The following is a 13,906-nucleotide window of genomic DNA, read 5'->3' as shown; positions in this document are numbered from 1 at the left end:
CGCACTTTTCACTTATTTCTCCCCCGCAAGAGGCAGCAACCTTCAAGGATAAATGCAAATGTCACTTGAGCATGTTAAAGGTCTGAATTGGCACAGATATGCACAAGAGATGAGCACTGTGTGTCTGCATGCCCCCTCCTCCTCCTCCTACTCGTCCACCCGCCCATTTCTCTTTCCATGAACTCATCTAGTCAGAGGCTGGAGGACATGGATTTCTATTTATTTATTTTTTATGTTTTTTTTTTTTTAGAGAGAGAGAGCATTATTTACAAATGGCAAATACATCTCAGAGAGAGCTGATAGGAATCTGTTTGGATCTTGTCTGCAAAATGACGAAGGCAAACGCAGACACTCAATAGAGACAGATTTTGAAATAGTCCCTCTCTCTTTATATATATAGCTTCGCACATTGGCAAACTACACCGGCAAAACTGATCAAACACAGACAGCAAATTGTGTCTGTTGATATTCTTATTCCTTCTCCTGGCATCTCCTTATCCCGTCCTGGCAGCAGATGAGAGAGAGAGACAGAGAGAGAGAGAGAGAGAGGACCTCTGTAATTTAAGTCGTCCGCAATTTCACATTTCAAATTAGCCTCACAATAAAGTCTTCTATCTGGCTAACCTGAAAATCTCACACCCCTGTCAAAGGAGCAGAGCAGACCAGGCCGATTGTTGCTAGGACGACTATCTGAAATGGAAATCAGATTAACCCTTTCTCAGATCTCCAGACTGGAGCCATCTCTTATTCAGCAGCGAGAGGCCTCTCTGCCATCCTCCTGCACCTCTGGGAATTCATGATATTCCAGCTGCTCTTAATGTAGCCAGCAGAGACAAAGCGGCCATATTAACGACACATCTTCCCATGTTACGTTAGAAATACCATCACAATTTGTTAAGACTTGTGGCAGTAATCGCAATTGTTCCTCTGGTTCCCGCTGTAATAGAAACTTACAATGCATTAGCTTTGATTTAATTGTCACTGTCAACTATTCGCTTTGGTTCCCCTTTTTCTTGCAAAGTGAGCAGCAACAAGCCCCTGACAGCCAGTCTCAGTGTAGATTTACATAAAGCATCTATAGTGACAATATGCGCTTTGTAAGCAGCCTGCGTGTAGCAACCCCCGCAAAGACAAAGAAGCGCACAAGAACGACCGCACGCACAACAAATTTAGGATTAAGACACAGCGGCGTCACCGCAGCGAGGAGCGTCTCTGCAAATGCAAATGAAAACATTGGTACAACTGGATCAGTTGGCCTAAGTGGCCGAGGCCAGAAGAGGGAAAAAAACACGCAGATTGACAGGCAGAAAATTGCGATTTTCCCTCGAGCTAGGGACTCAGAGATGGACTGGCTGTACGGAAACAAACTCCTCTCAGAGATGCCAGCCATAAAAAAAAAGAGAAAAAAGGGGGGGATGTGACGTAGGGAGGCTTTTTCCTGCCCAAAACAGCACACTGAGGGGGAACTGGAAAATATGCTGACCCCTGTTGGCAGTAAAAAAAAGAAAGAAAAGTTGCTGATCTTACTTTTTCCCCAATTCCTCTAAAGCATTTTTGTTATTTTCTGATATTTTTCATGCCTGGACTACACGTATTTTTGTAATTAAGACTAAATATTATTAACAGGGAAACGTTCGATGTGTTGTGTTTATACAGATACAATATCAGTTTACTGACTATCATCCCTGTCAGAGCCTGTAACCCACCCACCCCTCCCCAGCCTTCCTCTCTGTGTAGTGTGTTACGGTTTATCCACTGTCTGCTTTCACTCCAGTGGTTTCAATACTCTCTCGGTATTTTTATTTTTTTTTCTTCCTTCCTCTGAGCTCTGTTACCGTTCCTCGTGTAAGAGATACAGTGACCAAAACAGTGTAGTCAGCGAGGAAGTGATTACAAACTGATGCTCCAAATTCGCTATAAAATGAAAATCAATATTTCCACAAGTTGCTGCAACATAAAAGATAACCTTCATTGATTTTTCTAGACTTAGGCCCCTGTGATAAAATCTAATATAAATTTTCAGCCACACGGATTTGGATCAGAGCGGAGCAGGGGCTGAACGATAAGTTCCGCGCACATCTCTCAGACTTGGATTTTTTTCCTCCCCTCCTTCCCCTTTTTCCTTCTTCCAAGGCAGGGCTGTACTATTTATAATTGGCCCTGTGTGAGCAAAAGCTTCTATCGGGAATCTGTTCTAATTTTTATTACTGAGAAGCTAAAGCCTGTTCCAGATAATTTGGAAATTTCAGGGGAATTGTGATAGAGCTGATGGCACAGCCGGACTGACTCCAGAAAGGAGCTAACCTGTAATAGCCTCTGTGGCTGCGCTGATTAAATGTTGCCATAGATGAAAGACCTGCCATCACCGCAATAAATTAACCAATCACACAAATCCCAAGTCGCTACTAATCCCTCCTTGATACCATGATCCTCTGATCAGCTGAAGGAGGTGAAGAAGAAAGTGTCTTGTGACACTCAGCCTTCTAACTCCCTGCTTCCCTGTGTAAACAACAAGCTAATGATATCGCCGCTGACCATTTCACCACCACTGGCTACTCTTAACCCGTTTCATGGTCAGGGCAGGTGAAATCGATACAAACCGCGGTGGGAATGATTATTTTCCTCATCGCACTCGCACTCGCACGCCCACCCCCTCCACCACCACCACCTCCCTCCCTCCACCAAGGTCACCGACTGGCACTGTATCCGTCTTGATCCCACAGCTGCAGGATTTAGACAACTGAGAGATCAAAACCGCTCCGTCTGAATATCTCAAGACATATACCGGCTTTATGCATTCATCTTTCAACGCCCACTCGGTGCCAAAGTAGTGCCATTTCCAAATGAAAACACTAGTGGAAATATTCCAGTCAAATCACTCTGAGTATTTTTGAACCTTGCCCTCTTTTTCACAGTAAAAGCCTTGTTTCAACAATTGTTTTTTATTTCCATCTTTTTTTCCCTCTTTTGCTCCTGAATAGCTGATAACGGCATTTTCTCATCCCCACATTACATCTGACCACTGTTGACCTGGCAACGCGTGCCCAAATCATTTTAAAAGTGCCGTGTCCTTTGCGGTACTATATTTGCAGCCTAAATATATAAATATATATATATAAAGATACAAGCTTACGTATGGGTTATGTCGAGTTTATATGTTCTCTGTTTCTAACATGGGAGTGAGGATAAAGGATTTGTACCTGTTTTACCAGTCAGTTTACAGCAGACAGCACACTCACACCTTGATAACGTCCATTGCAATTAGTTGTTCACTGCGATGAAACAAATTGCATGTGGTCAACTGGAAATTTCATTAAGGGAGATTTTCCTCTAGCCCTCGTTATCGCTCTGCGTATTAATATTTTCTTAGCCTCAAGGATGGATGGGTTGCAAGGGTCTTTTTTTTGTTGAATTAAAAAAAAAAAAAAAAAACGTCCGGAGCTAACCTCACAGCCTGTGTTCGCCCGCCGCTATCCACGCTGGCAAAAAAGCTGTGTACATGCTTAGTTAGGTGCTGCATTTTTTTTCATTGCGCCCTGAAATAAGGTTCTCTGTCGACATCCACAATAAAGTGGGAAATACCTCCATTTCTCAAGTCTGCTTTTGTGTCATTCTCCCCCTCTTCCAAATGGCTATGGTTACATCTGCTGAAATGAAAAGATACCTACATACAGCTTTCATCCCCCCCACCCCTCCCTCTCAGGCTATAGCATCTTCTATTGGGAGGCTAAATAACAGAAATATGCAGGAATTGCACACTAATTCCCCTTAGAGATAGATCTTGGCTGGTGCCCTGTCATAAATCAGAGAATTTCGATATGAAATGAGGCAAGCTGCTCTAATCATTTCTGCATTTCAAATTGGATCACTGGCTCAATCGCCTGGCTTTTAAACTGCTTGCCTAAGAGCAAATGTGAGGTGGGAGATAATTCAGCTGAAATCTCTGCCTGCTCTGTGCAGCAGTTAGTTTACTGCTTGAGTGCAAGAGAATGCTTTTTTCTTCCCTTAGCCCATCTTTCTCTTTTCAACTTTGTTAAATTGACTTTTCATTTTAAAATCGATTAAACTGAGAGAGTCACTGCTGTTCCCGGAATCTTTAAAGGGACACCCATCACTGTGCGCATGTGCCTTTATTTGGCTGGCCGCTATCATGGCGCCGCTATGGGAAATAAATATTTTCTCATTTAAATCACCTTTTATCCTGCTGACTGGACTGTAAGCATCAAAGTTCATGTGCTGCATTAGCTATTACTTACGTCGCTCCATTGAAATGCACATGGGGTCTGTATTTATACTGACTATGGGTGGCATTGCATGATTACTGTATGTTCAGTTGCTTTTATTAAGCCACAATATGAAGAGACTGATGACTGGCTGCTCTGGATGTTGATTGGGAAGCAATGCTAAATTACAAATAGCACATCTACACCCTATTCTGTTTACTTTTAAACGAATCTGCGTCTTGCTCAATCAGAGGGGATAGGAGTGAAGAATAGAGATTCAGAAGGGTGGGTGGGGTAGAGGGGACACATCAATTCTCTATTCTTCAAGACCTTCAGGCATGTTGAGGTGCTTCAACTCTAAAGCCAAACAGTTTAGTGTAAGCTGTACCTGCCCTGAAGACAAGCAACCCCCTTTCTCCAGCCCTCCCTTCTGATCCATCATTTCTTTCATTACATTTTCTTTTCTTTCATGTCACTGGCTTCCTTTCCTTTCCTTTCCTTTCCTACCCCACTTTCCTTTAACATCAGCATGTCGCCCGCCCTCATCACATACTGTATATAAAACGTCTTCACTTCCCCAGCCCTTCAGCATCAAAACTACAATGTCTCCAACTTTCTTTGTAGTGGCGAACGTGTAATTCAACTTCACGAGTAAATGCGCGTGTGCTGCCGTAACTCCGTATTATGCATATGTCTCGAGAACTATTTGAAGATGTAAACAAGGAAAAGTGGAATTTGTAATGCATGTGCTCCGGGACTTAATCATGTCTTGGAGGTAGGGCTCACATATACACACACACGTGTACTCCTTGTGTTTGGCTTTGGTCAGGGGACAGAACAGCCCTGTCGCTTCACTACTCACTGTTTGAATTACTCAAAAATTTCCCATTTGAATTCACTTGGCAAGGACTTGTTTGATCTTTTGCATGTGAGTTAGGTCTGACTCCCCGAGCAGCAAGAAGCTGTGTGAGGGAACATAATAGAGAACCTGGAGCCAGTAATGTTCACCTGTATGGATATTACCAAGGCCCCTGGGGGTCAAGGTGGCAGGTGGCATATTCTCTGGACAGATCCACCTCTTTCTCTGTTGGGAATAAACATGCGGATGGGGGGATTTCTTCAAAGAGGAAGAAAAGGGGAACTCGGGAGTCAATCTGTCAATGGGGTCACAACAAATCCCTGCTCTCATAACCACACATGGAAGACTAGGATCAGTCAGAGGCAGCAAATAAAGACAAACAATAAAATAGTAGGCTTGAACGAAGCCCCTGACTTTAGATAAACCCTCGTGCCCCCCTTTAGGTACTGGATTTTAATATTCTTTTGAACTCCCCTCTCTTCTCTGGTGGAGTTATAAATTTCATGATGCATTAGCTTAGCATCTACAGTATGTGATTTTATATTTCAGAAGTCTCTTTCATTCTGTGCGGCCGAATCGCCTCCTGATTGGTAAAGTGAGGTTTCTCTATATCCAAGTGTACCAAATAATAACTATAATAAGCAGAAGGGAAAAGGCAATACATAAAAAATGAGCGAAGATTAAGAATCAACTGAAGAAACACAAGCCTCACTAACTTTGTTCTAACAGTGAACACAAAGAACAAAGGTATCTGAGATTTGCATACAACCTGATCACCTGCACGCTGCCGCAGCGTTCAATAGTTTGATCCTTACATGCACTCGAGAGAAACGGGGTCTCACTGTAAAAAAACAACAATATTTACACCAAGTTGAGTACATAAGATAAAGATGATGAACTTGCCCTTCACTAAATGCATTAGACGTGAACTCTCTTATCAGAGTCTCAGCACACGGACTGTTAAAAGAGAGGTTTCTCGAGCTGGAAATGGTCTTTGTTACCCAATTAGTTTGCTGACGACCCCGCGGTATAATATTTCTGCTTTGACAGCCTCATACGCGTCCATCTAATGAGGAGCTGCTGGACCAACAGGGAGAGAATGGACACTAGCCAGACCTTTATTTCCTCTACTACCTATCAGTTTTCCTATCTAACCTTTCATTGTCGGGTTTTTTTGCTCTTCTTTTCATTTTTTTGTCAGAAGAGTTGGATTTTTCTGCTTGGTTACTCATCCGCCCAGTCATTTTGACAGGGCTTCGTCTTTGGTAGGCCCCGAGCCAACCAGGCTGAAGATCAGAGGGCTAAGGCCAGGACAGGGGACGGCGAGGACTTATCAAGGTCTACCAGCAGGGGTTTGCCTCCCTGTAGGGTGTCCGTCTTTTCTCTAAAGGAGGTGAAGCAACTGAGCCTCTGTGTTTCCTCCACTTCCCCTGCCAATTTGACCAAGAGGAAAGAGAAGAGAAAGGAAGCAGTTTGTTTTGAATAATGTATGATTTCAGAGTCTCGTTATCCTCGCCTTCTAACAAGGAGCTCAAACTAAAACCTCCTTAAAAAGGGACAACAAGGATATAATTTCTACAATTATAACTGGCCAGCCATCAGCAACTGCCATCGAACCTCAATTTGAACTCACTTAGTATTGGAATACCAAGAGGACTATCAGGGGCTTGCAAATGGAAACAATCGAGGATTATCTCCAGCACTTCACAGGAAAGTTGTTTCAACATATCACAAGTTACAGCCATGACAGTGACAGATGGCAAAGCAGCTGGCACCACTCAACTTTGTTCCATGATTCTTTCTTTTTCCTCCTTCCTTCTTGTTCTTTGTCTTGCGCCTTTGCTGCAATGGAGGTCTGTTGTGTATTGAAGTGTTGGATAATCATTCATTTGGGAAGACATATTGCGCACTGTAAAACAAGACGATATGTGTGAAGCCAGGGACTTCTGAGCTTCACTGTCGATGCCTGGCCGACTATTCTGTAAAGCCTGGAAATCCGTCTTGTTTACTTGCTGGGTACTTGCTTTACAGCAGGGTACATCTCAGGTAAAGAAGCATCTCCCTAAATCTGCTACAAGCAGTCGTTCAAATTCAGAAAACTCTCGAGATAAGTGTGTAAATGATAGTGAATGACTTATGCTATCCCAAATGGAACAGTTGTTCATGAATGTTAATGTTCATATCAAGCTGTTTGTGTGTGGTTACGACATACAGACACCATAAGCATGCAGATACTACAACTCCACAGTGTGACAGTTTGATATCCAGACAGTGCCTCCCTGATGGGCCACTGGAAGACAGCAAACACCCAGAGAGCTGCGAGGAAGGACATGGATACCCAGCTCACCCCTGAGCCCTGCGGGTGTGAAAAGTGGCCCCCCAGGACCTGGAGCTTCACTGGTCCTTTGAGTATCACTGATGCCTGCTCTGCTGCACGGAACGGTGACCGAGCAGGCTCTTCGAGGATGACAGCTACCTGTCTATGCATTACAGCTGCAGTATGCAGTTATAGCAGAGCAATCACATCTGGATTGTCTGCGAGGATGAAGTCATGCCATTACGTAGAATGTAATGTTTTAAGCGTGAGACCTGGAGAACAGTCGAAATCAATTTCTGCTGTTTTAACTTTAAACCAAATACCAAAAAAAGACAGGACAGAATGAGGAATTTGTTTTGTGCAATGATCAAAACATGGATGTTCTTGAACCCACACATATACATCTACAGGTTAATAGTTTCAAAGAAACATTTATTAATGTGACAGCCACCATGCTGCTGCAGCACGAGACAGAGGAGACGGTATCTTAGTCCTTTGCTTGAAATAAAGCACCACTTCAGTTCATCATGCAACATCCTACTTAAATAATATCACTCAGTCAATATTAGCACATGGTCTTCTGAGTGATGAATCACTTAACATTACATATTGTTACTAGCAGAACAGCAAACAATAAAAAGTGCCTTTCAGAAGGAAATCCTGCACTTTTCCTGCTTTGTAAAATAGGTTTTATCAGCATGGACAGTAGAGATTGTTTCTACCTTCGTGTGTGTGCAAAATGTGCCCCTGGTTTTCTACTTTGCAAATAACAATTATAATGAGCTTGAAACAGTTTAAACTTTAACCCCAAGGTAATCGAAGCACTCAGGGCAGTGACCCCCGAAACTGGGCAAGTGGCTGCAGCACATCCCAGGAGCGACATCTGAGATCTCTGCCCAGAAGAGCGCAGTCCTAGGACCAGCAAATATACTGTGCAGGACCCTCAAGCTCCCAAGCCTCTGGTAGAAGACCTGAATTTGAAAGATTAAGACTGCGTAGCGTATGCGTGTACAGGGGTGTGAAATCACTTTTTCACACAGGGCCATGTAGGCTTGGATTTTTCCCCCGCTTAATAATAAACACCTTCATTTAGAAACTGCATTTTGTGTTTACTTGTGTTGTCTTTGCCTAAACACTTTATCGCGCCAATGTATGTCTGTTCCCTCTTAGATCCGATCAATCGATCTGTATAAAACTTGGATAAAACTGTAAAAACTGTCAATGGTACCAGAACTATCAAAATCCATAATGCTTTTTTGAACGATGAGTATTATGTGTAGAGGCTGATCTCAAAACAAATGGCAACATTACGTGTGTGTTATGTGTACACTGTTGTTGGGTCACTTTTAATGTGTTGTGATGCGTATCTGTAAATGAGTGTTCCAAAAAAAGTAACCCTAAAACTATGTGTTTATTAGCCATTTGTATGTCGTTCCGCCTTTTTTGCCATCTGACTTTTTACAGTGATACAATGAAGATTAAAAAGAATACAATGATCAATCAACACACTTGGCTGTGTTTTAATTCATAAGCAAAGCACACTGGGCCTGGCAAAAACTGCCCGCACAGTAGGTTTTTGCTAGCATATATAACTGCATTTCTTCCAATGAATCATTTTTTCTTAATTTTCTAAATTAGATTACATGCTAATAATACTTCTGTACTGTAATACCACTTGTAAGACTATTAAAAACAGATGCCTCCACTGTGTGGTGTAATAAAAAGTATGACTTTTCCCTCTGGAACAGTGGTAGTAACATAAAGGCACTCTTAATTTGCAAACTGAGGTGGTAGCTGATATTGAAGTTAAAGAATATGAGAAAAACATATTCCAGCAGCTTCTGCGGTAACTCCAACAAAGCAATAATCTATTCAGACATAAAAAAAAAGACTTTTTACCATTTCAAAACCTAAATATGCTATATTTGTCGAAATGCACCTCCACCAAAAGTAGAATAAATTATGCTGCAAATGGATCTGTGTTTTGAGGAAGTCGCAGTATCCTTGGCATGTTTGAGGGAGCCATGCAGCCATTAAAGCGAGCACAAAGCAAATCACCGAGTCCTGCTCTGCTTATCAGGGGACCTGCCATATCAGTTTGGGTAGTTGTGTTGTGATGTAAAGACAGCAAAATGTCAGGTTCACTTGTAGATCAAGTCAACCATGTATTATCTCGCAAACAGAGGAGCTCAGCTGTAGCCATAATAGCTCTGACTAGCTGACTGACTGAGTGCTTCACGGCTAATGCATGGAGCTGTGGGCGGCAATGAGTTCCAGCAAAGCACAAAGAAAGTTTGAAAGTAGAGCCTTGGAAACATATAAATAATAGGAAAAAAACCCACACCAAAAAACAATGGTTGTGTGTTTTTTCTGCCACTGCCTGCAACCAATTCTGCATTCTGCATTTGACTCACAAGCAGACATCAATGTCATGTTGATCTGTGTTAAAAAGCCCCGATTTAAAAAGCTACTTCAATGGAACGAGCTTGGATGTTTGGTCCTTTTCATGTAAGAACATGAAAACCATTGATAATGCCATCGATAAATATATGGATGACATTGAGCAAGGGAAAACAGGCCAGATAATTACCATTCTACCCATCTGAAGAGACCCCAGCCCTGATATTGGTTTAAACCCAAGAAATAATTGATGCATGCAATCACAAATTGGTTCTCCGCCTAAAATTTGGGCCCATTATTTCATTAGATGAAGCCACATTCTCCGTGCCAAAATTATTTGTGTGTCCAACACAGAAATTCAAATCCTGTTAGTCACGATAATGTCGGCCGTTTCACAAACCATATCCAAGACAGTGTGACTTTCAGATAGAAAGTGCCGGCCACCTTTAAATGCAAACATAAATGACTTCTGATTCTTTTTCTTATTTTTTTTTTTATAGTTTGTTTGTTTGTGTGCATGCATATCTGAGGCTGCGTGTGAATGTGTGTATGTGATTTAGCAGCTAAGCTACAGAGAGGTCCTATCCTGGGGTGCCTTCTTGCATATGTAATTGGATGTTACTGTAAATAATTGCCTGGGCATGTGCCAGTGTGATGATGGTGATGATTTGTATGTGTGTGTTTGTGTACGTGTGTCGGCTCATGTGTGACTGTATGTGTGTAGAACACGCGTGCATCATTCTGTATGTTTGTGGGACTTTGCACGTATGTGTGTGTGTGTGTGTGTGTGTGTGTGTGTGTGTGTGTGTGTGTGTGTGTGTGTGTGTGTGTGCGCGTCTGCATGCGTGTGTGTGCGAGCGCATCTGCCCCATCCGTACTCCACTCTCAAGTCCCACTGATTCTCCTTTCCAGCCATGTTGAATCCTCTTTTCCTTATCAGGCGAGCCCAGGCCTGCATCAGGCTCTCCTTGCTATGACAGAGGCTACAACAATAGGCCTGCGATACCGCTGCTTAGCGCTGCGTTTCGGAGGGGAAACCTGCCACGGGCGCAGATTAACTACAACACACACACACACACAAAATAGATTGCAGCCTCCAAAACAAAACATTTTTCAGAATGCCTCCTCTTGATTAATGAAGCAATGACAAGAAGAAAAATATAATTTCTGAAACAGAAAAATCCACCACCACTTGTTAAAGTTTAGGGGTAGCTAACAATAAACATATTGGAGGGAGAGGGTGGGCAAAAGGGGTGAGATAAATGGCTTGAGTGATGGGCTGAATAATTTCAGGAGCATTTTTTTTGCTTCTTTTTTTTTTGTTTGGTTGCACAGCCACATATTCCTACCCTTGTACTAAATTACACACCATCGGTTGACAGCCTCTGCCTCTCTCTGTCCCAGGTGAAAATTAGGACAGTATCTTGACATTTTTGCTCTTCTGTAGTTACAAGCTAAAGCTCTCTGTTCGTAGCCAAAAGTGGCGCGCAGTCTCCGGCGCATGCACGCGCCCTCCCACACACCAGCACATTCACAAACGCGCAAACGCTATGACCTAAACGCACACACACACACTCAAGTGCACTCAAACATGGCGCCATGTGTAAGCGCACAGGCATTAAACGCTATGTTCTCATACAATCTTTTTAAAACTAAAATATGATTTTTGACCCGGATTCAGTGTGAGACCTGACACCAGCGGAAATAAAAGAATTAATTAAGACTTCATTTTGTGCCTCTAACAGCTCTATATGACAGAATAAGGCAAAAGAAAGAGTAATAGAAGTTGTCTTGCTCGCACTTAATAGTTCTCCAATGCTAGCTGTTTCCTTGAGGTGCTTTTAATCTAGAGGTTAAAAAGAACAATTCCACCGAGGCTCAGATATTGTAGATATACATACGAAACACTGTATCAGAATGATTCCAATGATGTATGTTTCAAGGGTAACATTATAACATCGGGCTCTATTCTTGTTGTGCTTAATTAGCCTGTAGCGCTTATTGACTTTTATAATGTCCTTGTTGCCTGCAGTCTTTGAAATCGTTCTCTTTGTATTAAGGACCTTGTATGAAACAGAGATTACAGTAGCAGATATGTTTGTATCACAAACCTAAGCTCACAGCATACGACAATATTAAGATAGAAAGCAAGATTAAAAAGAAAAAAAAAACACAACTCCCCGACAGATCTTAAACTTTAATTAGGCAAGTCTTATGCATTTTAATTACTGTGTAATTTGTACTAAAAGGCCCTCAAAACACATAAAGAGCAGAATTCTATTGAATCCAGACTCATTACAGTTGCACCTTGACTAAGCCCCAGTAATTAGCATTGGTATGGCATTGTACAAGAGGCGGCAACACCCTCATCAACACACATTTACGACAGAGCTCTAAATCTGCTGCTCATTAATAGCCTGCCTCCCAATCAATTATTAACACCTACAATGGAAGCCAGGCTCACCGGGGCCAGGCCTCTTACTCCAGGCAAACCGTTGGCCACCTTCTCCTCCCGGTTCTGTCCAGCATAGGTAATTACCGCTTTTAAAGACACCTGCTACTCAATAGCTTCGACCCAGACTGTTAATTTAGCCCCCCGATTGCAGACATTTATGTCTGAGTGTCACTATTAATTTGCGTTAATTTGGAGAGTGTGAGAAAGCCGGGTGGAGGCGTTGTCGGCAGGCGGCTGAATGTGCTCGTCGCTCACCTGCACCAGGGCTGCGGCTGTAATTGGAGTCTAATGGTCTGATTGATCAGTGAGAGAAGTGAGGGATGAGACGGCGCTCTGGCAGCTTCATCAGTCAGAGAGAGAGGAGAGAGGAGGAGAGGAGGAGGAAGAGGAACAGAGCGGGCAAAGCAGCTAACAACAGGAGCTCTGAGCCAACTCTCGGGTGCTTTATTCTTTTTTTTATTATTTCTCCTGTTTTACTTTTTGTCCATTACTCAGTTTGACCCCTTCCGCTTCTGCCTTCACTTGCAATGGTGCAAATTTTGGTATCGATCTGATACCAAGCAAATACAGGGCCAGTATTTCCGAGACCAATACCAATACGGATACTTTTAACCTAAAAGACAGCTTGTAGAGGAGAGCAGCGTGTCATGATTTATAAGACGAATCATCATCAATTTGCAAATATTGAACACATTTCAATCACCACTCAATCACTGTCAATTTCCACAATGTTCACTTAGCACAACAACACACACCTTTCAGCTCTTCATGCATTCTGAAATGGAAATGAAATAGATGCAATTCAGGCGTGCTTCATACCTGATTTTTGAGGTATATCTTTATATATTTTTATTCCAAATAGCATTCAACACAATTCAGTGAGCTGCATACTGAACTTAGTGGAGAGACACAAAGTATTGATCGTATCGCGCATCGATCCAATATCAGTACCAACATTGGTATCGGTGCTATCGATATTTGGATCAATCCGTCCACCTCTACTTTGCAGTGTCCTGTCTGATGCTTAGTTTACAGGCCAGACTATCATCTGTCTTGCAGTGCAGTTGAACCATTATAATAAAACCATATGATATTTTTTAAAAATATCAAATAAAATAATAACTGGTTCTATATTTGGGTTCAACTTTATACAGCCTGCAAGTGATCTAAGAGTGATACAAGAAAACATTTAACAGTGTTTAACACAGTGCAGTGTGATTGTGTTAACAGGTCTGCAACAGCAATAACTACAACTCCAGTCCCTCATGCCAAGCTGAGCCCCTGGGGTCTACAAACCTGCCACGGCCGACCCATCAGCTGTGAAATCTGCTTTCCTCTTTGATAAACGGTCGAGATGTGACCCTATCTCTGTCCTGCAGATGCCCAGATTTCCTGTCACGCTTTTTCCCTTCTGTTTTTTCCTGCTATTTCTCCCTCTGACTCGCTCTCTTTCTCTCTCTCTCGCTCCCCCTTTCATTCTTTCTTTCTACCTCTCTTTCCTGGCGTGCCTGGACAACTGCATGAAACGCTCCACTCGCTGTTCTTCCTCAGCATCATCCATCACTCTGCTCAGCTATTGAGGCCTGTCGTGCACGAGCCGCCAAACGCACATAGACTCCCACGCCATAGGCACAGGCAGCTCGGCCAGCTCC

At 42.6% G+C, this 13,906-nt stretch overlaps 1 protein-coding gene across 4 annotated transcripts in view; it reads right to left on the bottom strand.

Moving 5' to 3' along the window:
- zfpm2a (zinc finger protein, FOG family member 2a) overlaps nucleotides 1-13,906 on the bottom strand; it is a 121,886-nt gene that overhangs the window by 47,275 nt on the left and 60,705 nt on the right. Inside the window, exon 1 of one of the 4 annotated variants that reach the window (XM_082552341.1) lies at nucleotides 409-645. The exons of the other annotated variants lie outside the window; for them this stretch is intronic. The gene's annotated coding sequence lies outside the window, so the exon portion shown is untranslated. Of the gene's footprint in view, nucleotides 1-408; nucleotides 646-13,906 lie in introns of those variants that run through there. 4 annotated transcript variants of the gene reach the window in all.

The sequence above is a fragment of the Aulonocara stuartgranti genome (assembly GCF_965226115.1).
Source record: "Aulonocara stuartgranti genome assembly, chromosome: 11".
NCBI classification, from domain to species: domain Eukaryota; kingdom Metazoa; phylum Chordata; class Actinopteri; order Cichliformes; family Cichlidae; genus Aulonocara; species Aulonocara stuartgranti.
This window is presented reverse-complemented; position numbering and strand designations above follow the sequence as displayed.